Below are 10,727 nucleotides of genomic sequence, written 5' to 3'. Positions count from 1 at the left end.
TGTGAAAAATGTTGTAAGTTGACAATCGTTGGATTTCAGTATCATGTCGCCGCTTAAAATGCGCAAACATTAATTTATTGCACATTTATTGGAAAGTCTGAATTTATCAGAAGTCCGAATGTGCGAATATAAAACCAACTTTACCCAAGTAGGCTGGAGGTGGAGACAGGGGATCCTCTGTGCGAGATGAAGCTGGTGACCTGAAGACACTTGGCATCTCTACCTGGCATGTTGAAGATGTTGAGTGGCTGAAGGTCAGTAGCGATGATGGGGCTGAGAAACTGACTGAATGAGGAGATGGGAGAGGGAGGCTGGGTGGGCATACAGGGAATTCAGGAGACATGGGATATACAGAGAACGCTGGAGAATCAAGGGAAACTGGAGATACAGAGCAGGTCATGGAAAAGGTCATGGAAAAACACAAGACACAGAGCATACACGTAACATATTCTGCCCCCCAACCCCCCCCCCCCCCCCAAAATCTCTTAAAAGAACTTTTTTTTCTTAGTGTAAAGAACATTTTAATGATCTAAAGAAACTTTTTCAACTATTAAATTATTAAATTATATATATATATATATATATATATATATATATATTGCCCAATGGAAATGTTCCATGGATGTTAAAGGTTCTTCATGGAACCATAGATGCCAATAAAGAGCCTTTATTTTTAAGAGTGTATCATAGAACTGTCAATACAACATTTCTAAACCAATATGATAACTTTGTGTGAGGAGACAAAATTGTAGTCATTATTCACTGATAATTGTCCCCTCCAGAGCTGTTAAAACTAGGGTTGATTAAAATGTTCATCCAATCATTGCATTCGGTCCAAATGCAACCATAGAATGTCTTTCCTGCCCATCAACATATATCTCCACCTCCCCGCACCCTGCTCGCACAGACGTCACACGTCATCAGCATGAACATGAGGCTATGCAGAGTTGTAGACAGTCACTGAGCACCCCAAACAAACAGCAGCTACCTTTTACAGTTCCTCCTAAACCAAAACAACACATGAATTCACTTAAGAAATTAGTTCAGTCCTCAAATTCATTAATATTCTTTGGGTTGTGCTGGAGGAGACTTTACAGAGTGCTCACCTCTTGCATTGCCAATACAAGATCTTATCTAAAAATTGATGCACCACCATGGAAATAAATGTTGTGATGTTAGGGTTAAAAGAACTGTTCCCAGCAGTGAATAATATGAAACTAATATGATATCAATCTTTAAAAATTGTGATATTAATATTTAATTCAGAATGCAACAAATATATAATGAGGACATGAATAGAGAGCAAAGTAGCACTCTCAATGAGTGATTACAAAGTAAACAGTACATGCCTGTAGTTTTTTTTTTTTTTTTTTTGCCTTTTTCAGGCTACAATTTTTTCTTCTAGTTTAAAATCAATCAGGACACAAATATAAGGACAAAAATTTGTATAATGACATGGGTATTGCACTAGTATTACGACGTAAACATGAAATATGAGGACATTTCATGAGTCCTCATATTTAAAATAGCTTTAAAAACATACTAAACAATGTTTTATTAAAAATGTAAAAATGCAGAATGTTTTCTGTGATTGGTAGGTTTAGGAGTAGGGGTAGTGTAGGGGATAGAATGTACAGTTTGTACAGTATAAAAACCATTACGCCTATGGAATGTCCTCAATTTGATAGCAAAACAAACCTGTGTGTGTGTGTTTATTGTTTGTGGGTTTAGCATCACTCCAGTCATCCAGCTGTCTTACACGACATCCTCAAAGCCGGGCCGAGCAGGAGCTCATGTTCCTGTCATGTGAACCGTCTGATTAGGCTGGAAAGAGAAAGGAACAGGGACTGGAACAGAATACGGCTCTCTGATAGCTTTGACAGCAGGTAATGAGCCACTTAATGAAGTCCAGGGTAATTTCGCAACCACAACAAGAGGGAGATGCAAGGCGTGCGGTGTTAGGTCCGTAACAGCCTTTAATCAAATGAGAAAGGCAGGCTGAAAATGATAGCCTGGGTCTGTGGGGATTTTGACGGCTACCGCAGGTAGCAGGTGCTTCTCTTAACCTGTTGGCATGGCAACCGCAGCATAGTTTCTTCCCCAACAGTACATTTACGGCATCTCCAAAATGATCCTCACACAAGAAAATATGTTTGTTTTATTTCTGTTCATCAGGAGGCCTTCCACTGCCGCCCACACATCTGCTGCTGTTGACTCTGCCTCCTCCAGGTTGTGTGTTTACCATTTGCATGTTTTCAAGATTTCGTCAATCAGCAACATGATTTTTTTTCTTCTTTTTTTCACAAACAGTGTTTTTCGGTTCCTGGTGGAATAGCGACATTCTGCACTGTTGAGGTTTTCAAAATGTCAGGCGAACATACAAAGTGTTTTGATTTTATGCTTTTGATGAAAAGAGAAAGAAATCTCTTATGCTCACCAAGGCTGCATTTATTTGATGCATGCAGTAAAAACATTAAATATTATTGCAATTTAAAGGTACACTATGTAACTTATTTTGATTCAAAATTAACATTTAAATAATGAGCCAATACATCATCAGTTCTTCTTCTAAAACTTTTTTGATGTCTTGCCATGATTTACTATGGTAAGCCTATTATAAGTGTTTATATTGTAGACCTGATGGGACTGTTTTCGTGGAAAATTGTGTACATACGTCACTCGCCGGTGTGTGTCGTCATATCCGCTCTGGCTACTTTGACCTGTGTATGGTGTGGGAGTGGCATAGGTTTGTTGTTACAACAAGAAAGGTTGACATGGAACAGTTAAATCTCAAATCTTTGGGGAATCACCCGTTTAAAAAAAAAAACGCAGAACAGAGGAGAGTCTGCTGGCAAAAAGAGAATGTGACAAAGCTTGTAATAAAACAAGAATCAACATTGGCTTGGCTTTTCTGATGGTGAGAATGGAGGGATTTGAAATGTTGTAATGTTGCATCTCCAAAAGCGGAGATGGTGTTTTTATTACCCAACAGGTGAGTAAGGTATTTTATTGAACAGATAAACTGCTATATGTAGTTCAGAGTTCATTGTAAAGCATTATCTATTGTGAAGGGTCATTTCATTAAGGTTGTTGTAGCGCTGTACTGGAATTTATTTTCAAGGAAGTACCATGTCTATTAAGGGGTAAAGCTACAGTAACGTCTTCAGCTAGTCAGCTTGAGATCCTTTCCATCTAAACTGGTTATATCTCTTAAGCCTAGTTTTATGAACAGTAGGACAACCATATTCATCCACGCAGTCACGCAGACCCGAAGCACAACCAAAACAATGTTCTTCCCAAAATGCATGCAGTTTTGTGTTTTAACCACTAGAGGGCCAAAAGTTACACATTACACCTTTAAAATAACTATTTTCTATTTTTAACAGTTTCAAATTTAATAATTCGGAAATCATTCTAATAGTAATACTGTATGCTGATTTAGTCCTCAAATTTATTATTATTATTATTAATGTTGAAAGTTTTACTGCTTAATGTTGTTGTATGAGCGGCCAAGGCTCATTGATGCACATGGGGAGCAAAGACCGACCCCTGTCCACCACCGAAAGTGCTGGTCAGAACTGGACCACGGAGCAATGGAAGAAGGTGGCCTGGTTTGATGAATTTGCCAGCAGCCATATCACCCTGTAGCCCAAGACTGGTTGCCCACTGAAGCTAAGCAGGGCTGAGCCTGGTTAGTACCTGGATGGGAGACCTCCTGGGAAAACTAGGTTGCTGCTGGAAGAGGTGTTAGAGAGGCCAGCAGGGGGTGCTCACCCTGTGGTCTGTGTGGGTCCTAACACCCCAGTATAGTGATGGGGACACTGTACTGACAAAAAGCACCGTCCTTCGGATGAGACGTTAAACCGAGGTCCTGACTCTCTGTGGTCATGAAAAATCCCAGGATGTCCTAGAAAAAAAGATAAACCTTGGGTCCTGCCATTCATGTGGATGTTACTTTGACACGTACCAGCTACCTAAGCATTGTTGCAGACCATGTACACCCTTTCATGGAAACAGTATTCCCTGCTGGCTGTTGGCTCTTTCAGCAGGTTCAGGAATGGTTTGAGGAGCACAACAATGAGTTTGAGGTGTTGACTTGGCCTCCAAATTCCCCAGATCTCAATCCAATCAAGCATTTGTGGGATGTACTGAACAAACAAATCCGATCCATGGAGGTTCCACCTCGCAACTTACAGGACTTAAAAGATTTGCTGCTAACATCTTGGTGACAAATACCACAGCACACCTTCAGGGGTCTAGTGGAGTCCAAGCCTCGACGGGTCAGGGCTGTTTTTTTTTTTTTTTATATATATATTTATTAGGAAGGTGGTCATAATGTGGTCATAATGTTATGCCCGTATATTAGCATGAGCAACACAAAATGTTTTATATTTTTAGCATCGCAGCATAAATGTTCTGGGCCTATTGTGAGTGCTGCTCTGTTGTTCCTTTCAAAAACACAAATAGATTGTGCTGAAGTTCCTAATTACTTCTCCCATTCCGATCTTGATTACCCCCTCCCTGCCTTCCAAACTGCCACTAGTGCATGCAATCAAACATCACATGTCCACTCAATTTTGTTTTCTTTGATTGTTTCTCAACATGAGCTAAGCATAACTATGTGACAACAACAAAAGCATAAAAGCATTAAAGCATGTATATAAATGCATTTTACCATGTGATGCTTAACAAAAAGTATTTTACTTTATAATGTAATTATACACAATTTAACTGCATTAATCTTGTCTTTCTCATTACATATTTGCCAATACAAATATATAAATCAGTTTTTTCAGGCTTTTTGAAGAAGTAGATAAATTAGATTTGTGTGGAACTGAGATTCACTCTTCTGCTCAGTTAACTTATACTGCACAGTAATGGCTGAATGAATTTTATATCAAATGCAATGAATGAATTTAATTAAGTGCTTGAATGAAATAAAAATATTATAAACCCAGAATAGAGATAACACTTGACCCAAACTCCAATTAATCCCTTAAACTGAATTAATATAGACTGAAATAAAAAAATAAATGGGCCCTCTTGGCTGGATCAGTCTTAATTCATGCAAAGACCAAACATTTATTGTAAATGTTATTTGTTTTTACATCAAAGCACACCATAAATGCAAATCTGAAATAATTATAATTTTCCCTACTTTTTATAGACATAATCTTACATATTTACCAATGGTGCTTTTGTTGCTCACCCATACAATCAACAACAGTAATAATACATTGATTATGAATATTAAATAATAAAAACAATATATGTATATACAGTTGTGCATTTCTGCTAATTGTTTCATTTAATAATGATTAATTCATTCATTTTAATTATTCATTCAATAAATTTAATAAAAATATTATTGGCAATTTTTTTATGATTATGGCTATTTTAGTCTGTAGAAATCATACAGAATAGAATGAAATAGAATGAATAGAGTAAAATGGTTCCGCAACATTAGGTAAATGCATTAACGTGAACAACCCTACGCTGAAAGGTGTACATCTGTTGTACCGTAGTCATTTTGTTTGTCGATTAGCACCACCTATTGTACAGGAGTCATGGTTTGAATAGACCTTTTGTTTCTTATTGCGCTTTCATTTGCATCTTGAGTGGATAGAAGTCTCTTTCCCTGCAAACCAAGCCTGTATGTGCTGGTGCTCTGATGCATATACAAACATCTTTCACTCCCACTCTCCCTCTTGTCCATTTGAGGATGTTCATATAACTTGCCAGCACCACAATTAACTCCCAGAGGGACCTGCTCACCACCCTGTTGTTGAATCGGATTAGGTCTCTCCTCGTCTCCGTCAAGCTTTTGCCGGTTTATCTGGGGCATGTTTGGAGGGCGCAGCAACAGGACAGGGACACATGCCTGGAAATAAACGGCGTCTCGTGGTGATAGCCTCCCTGCTCACTCAGCCTTGAAGGTTAAAACGTCTCATTCTTGCCTACAGTCAACCTTGCTCCATGACTGTGAATAAGGATGGAGGAATTCTGCAGACATCTGCATCTGTGTCTGCTGTCACGGGTCAGCAGGTAGACAAATGATAGAGATCGTGCCGGGGGTCACGGTGTGTTTAAACACAGAGGGCAGCAAAGTCAATCAATGGATAGGAAAAAAAAATGTGTCAGAAATCACAACGCAGCCAAGTGCACAATATTTTCTGTATTTATTGTTTTATTGATTTGATCCTTGTTGCTGGTGTATTGTGTTCATTATGAGATACACTATACAACTATGTGCATGTGTCAGTACTGACCTTGAGGTTGTTCTTTCATGATCAGTAAGCAAAAATTTTATTTAGTATTTTATTTAAAGGGGTAGTTCACCCAAAGAATTCTGTCATCAATTACTCACTCTCATGTCGTTTCAAACCTGTAAGACTTTCGTTCATCTTTGAAACACAAATTAAGATATTTTTAAAATATTATATATAATATAATATAATAATATTTTAAAATCAGAGATTTCTGTCCCTCCGTTGACAGTCCACACAACTTTGATGCTTCAAAAAGTTGATAAAGTAATTGTAAAACTAATCCATATGAATAGAGCGGTTTAGTCCATATTTTTGGAAGAGACACGATTCCTGTATATGATGAACAGATTGAATTTAGGCCTTTATTCACATATGGCTACAATCAACAGCAAGGTCACATTTAGTTTTGAGTTCAGCGTCCACATCTCAAAATCTATCAACAACCGATGCATAGAACTAAGCCCTTGCCCTACATTTTTTTTCCTTTTTAGATATTTAGTTTCATTTAAAGGTGCCCTTGAATCAAAAATGTATTTTACCTTGGCATAGTTGAATAACAAGAGTTCAGTACATGGAAAAGACATACACTGAGTTTAAAACTCAATTGCTTCCTCCTTCTTATGTAAATCTCCTTTGTTTAAAAGACCTCCGAAAAACAGGCGAATCTCAACATAACACCGACTGTTACGTAACAGTCGGGATCATTAATATGTACGACCCCAATATTTGCATATGCCAGCTCATGTTCAAGGCATTACACAAGGGCAGCCAGTATTAACGTCTGGATCTGTGCACAGCTCAATCATCAGACTAGGTAAGCAAGCAAGAACAATAGCGAAAAATGGCAGATGGAGTGATAATAACTGACATGATCCATGATATCTTGATATTTTTAGTGATATTTGTAAATTGTCTTTCTAAATGTTTCGTTAGCATGTTGCTAATGTACTGTTAAATGTGGTTAAAGTTACCATCGTTTCTTACTGTATTCACGGAGACAAGGGAGCGCACGATTTAAAGGGGCCGCAGCTTGAATCGGTGCACAGTTAATGATGCCCCAAAATAGGCAGTTAAAAAACTTAATTAAAAAAAAAATCTATGGTGTATTTTAAAAACTGGTTCTAGGGCACCTTTAAATTTACAGTGGTTGGAGAACATATTATAAACACCTGAGGAATAGCCAATATTTCTATAAGTTTTCCAAAAATTTGCCTTTAATACAGCATCGAACTTTATTAGAATAGATTAATACAACTTTTACAAGTCTCCAGTTGAATGTCGTCTATCACGTCTGCCAGTTGCTCCAGAGATGTTGAAGGAGGGAATCTGCTTCTCAGTCTTCTCTCCAAATCTGCCCACAGTAGTTCAATAATCTTCAAGGTGATTAAACAGACCAGGGCAGATGATGAAGTTCATCTTGGTGCTCCAACTGTCCAGCTTTTATGATCATAACACCATCTTTTTCGCATTTTAGCAGTGATGTTGGCTTCTGTGGTTAATTTTTGTGGACTTCAGGGTAAATATTGAAGTTTGCTGCAGTTGTTCTGTGTTGTTTGGACACAATCCTTCTTAGTGTTCAACAGACCCTATTATTCACTTTCGGATTTTGCCCTCTATTCTTCTTTGCTGATGAAGTCTTGCCATGCTTTGTGTTAATCATAAAGACTATTATTCTTAAAATACACAACAATTGGGTGGTTAAGATTACAGGTGCTCTTGTTAAACGGGCCGATGGTTTGCCCTTTTTGTACATCTGACAAGTCACCCATTTCACACACGGCTTGTACTAAACACTGTTGAAAACCAATTATATTGCACTGATATACAAACTAGACAATATAGACAACAAAAAGATGAATAAAAGATCATAACAATGTCTGTGTTTTAACTGTAGCCTCCACAAATGATATTAACCCCTATAATAATCGGTGTTCATATTATGTTGAGTCAATCACAAAAATCAATTATGATTGAATCGTCCATATTTGTTTCCCAAAAGCATTGTTAGCCAACTATGGTTGCAAGTTCTGTCATTATCAGCATTGTTCAATGAGTCGGCTTTCCCGAAACCATAGTTCCAATGAACATTTGCAAACAGCATCGCAAAGTTGTGTGGCTGGACATAGCTCTCGGCCTGTGGTTAGAAGTATAGTCAAAGTCCCTTTAAGACAAGTCATTTCACTCGGCGGCCATCTTTGAAACGCCTCTCGGGCATCCTGGGCATCCATGCAGCTCCTATCTCTTTGAATGGGGAAACATCAAATTCTCCAAAGCTGTTTGCCAAGCTTTCGATTAAATTTCATATTTGAAATCACCAATGAATTCTGACAACTGTCTGATAATTTTTTTTCCAAACGCTCAAATCATGACAAAAAAAAAATGTATTTTTTTAGGCTGGATCAAGCTAATGCGCATGCGCAGACCTAAATGCGCGTCTCTTGTGCCTCATTTCGGAGGCGCGCGTCTGACTGTTTTTTATAGAAACCAGTGCTTCTAGCGGCCGCTGCAGTGACACCATGACTTTACCAGTCGGCGATTGGCTCTTATTTTGAAGGTGGGACTTATTCCGCCATATTCCGCACGTTACACTTTCTCCCATTCAAAACAATACGAGTGACATGTCTTGTGTTATTCTATAGTCTTTGGTATAGTTTCCCGTTTGTATGATATGTGGACTTGTTGTCAAATCCTTATCTTGAGAAAAACAAGAAAGCTGACATTTTGTACAATCTATATATTTTGTTTCGAATATACAAATTCACATGAGAGGAGGCAATGACTCCATCTCGCTATGATTGGACATGATCGGCTATGATTGGATATGATTGGTTCGTGCAATAAATCCCGCCTCTTGGTTTTGTGCACGTTCTCGAATTGGCCCGAATGAAGACAATGATGCCATCAATGGGAAAACTACTTAAAAAGTAAGTAAAAAAAAAAAAAAATTCAGCCACTTAGATATCACTGCTTAATGTCATGTCAAAATCAAATTTTAAATGGCCTGTAAACATGATGACTCTGGGGGTTTTAGTGAGCAATCAGCTTAGGAAAATTAAAGGTTCTGTCTTTCGTGTCTGTGAAGACAAAGAAACACATGTGACTGATAAAAATAAACTGAAAGTCCATGAAAACAGAAAATAAGAATAAACAAAGCTGAGTGCGTGTGACCCAGGGGCATACATTTACATTTGATATAACAGTACTGTGCAAAATCAGTATTTTCACCCCCCAAAAAGGGTTTTAAGCGAGTTATTTATATATTTTGCTGTAGTGTGTCAGTAGGAATATCAGTTCACATTTCCAAACATTCATTTTTCCTTTTTGCCATTAATTGTAATAATCCAGTGAGATTTTTGTATGCACAAGGAGTCTGACAACAGCCAGTGCTCCACACGGAGATCTTATCTCACCATCATCGAGTCTGTCTATGATTACATGAAGAAACAGATGAAACTGAGACAAACTAAATCCAGAAGAACTGTGGCCGTGTCTCCAAGACGCTTGAAGAAACCGACCTTGTCAGACTCCTTGTGCATACAAAAATCTCACTGGATTATTACAATTAATGGCAAAATGAATGTTTGGAAATGTGAACTGATATTTCCTACTGACACACTACAGCAAAATATAAAATCAGTAATCAAAATATAAATAACTAGCTTAAAACCCTTTTTGGGGGGTGAAAATACTGACGTGCATAAGACTTTTGCACAGTACTGTGTGTGTGCGTGTGTGTGTGTATATATATATATATATATATATATATATATATATATATATATATATATATAAGGACTTTGCCTCTTCATTCATTCAAAAAAAGAAAAAAGAAGAGAATTAGCCCTCAGATGACATGTCCATAATTTACAAAAAAAAAAAAAAGCAAACAAATCTAGCATTAATTCGATCTAAAATAGAATAATTAAAAGGAGTTACTACTGCACCACCTGCGTTACATCATCAACCAATGTGGTTAAACAACAGATTTGCGACAATACCGTTTCGTGAAATGATCTGTCATACTATGATAGTTAACCAACGATGCAGATGTCGTTGAATGGGAAAACCCTGATCAGCCTGATTCACTCTAAAAATAAGTGTGATTTTTAACTGTAAAATATTGTAAAAACGCTACGGGAAAAAAAAAAAAAAAAAAATGTTAATAGGTTAACAGTAAGTTCCCATACTAAATACAAGGAAAAACTGTAAAACCTCTAACCTGACATTTTATGTAATTTTAAAGTATTTTTAGAAGTAAAAAAGAACAAATCAATGTATAATTTACAGTCAAAAACTGTAAACTGATATTTCCACAATTCCCTGTGAGACACTCCACATTTGAAAGTATTTTGTTTAAATAATCATGTTTCTTAAAGGTGCCCTAGATTATGTTTTTAAAGGTCCCATTCTTCGTGATCCCATGTTTTAAACTTTAGTTAGTGTGTAATGTTGTTGTTA

The 10,727-nt window shown here is 37.3% G+C and overlaps 1 pseudogene; it reads left to right on the top strand.

The window, feature by feature from the left end:
- The first annotated feature begins 3,624 nt into the window (after positions 1 to 3,624).
- On the top strand, positions 3,625 to 3,741 carry LOC125249848 (annotated as a pseudogene).
- Positions 3,742 to 10,727: the final 6,986 nt, after the last annotated feature.

This window comes from Megalobrama amblycephala, linkage group LG16 (genome assembly GCF_018812025.1).
Source record: "Megalobrama amblycephala isolate DHTTF-2021 linkage group LG16, ASM1881202v1, whole genome shotgun sequence".
NCBI classification, from domain to species: domain Eukaryota; kingdom Metazoa; phylum Chordata; class Actinopteri; order Cypriniformes; family Xenocyprididae; genus Megalobrama; species Megalobrama amblycephala.
The sequence above is the reverse complement of the archived record's forward strand: the minus strand, read 5'-3'. Positions and strand labels throughout refer to the sequence as shown.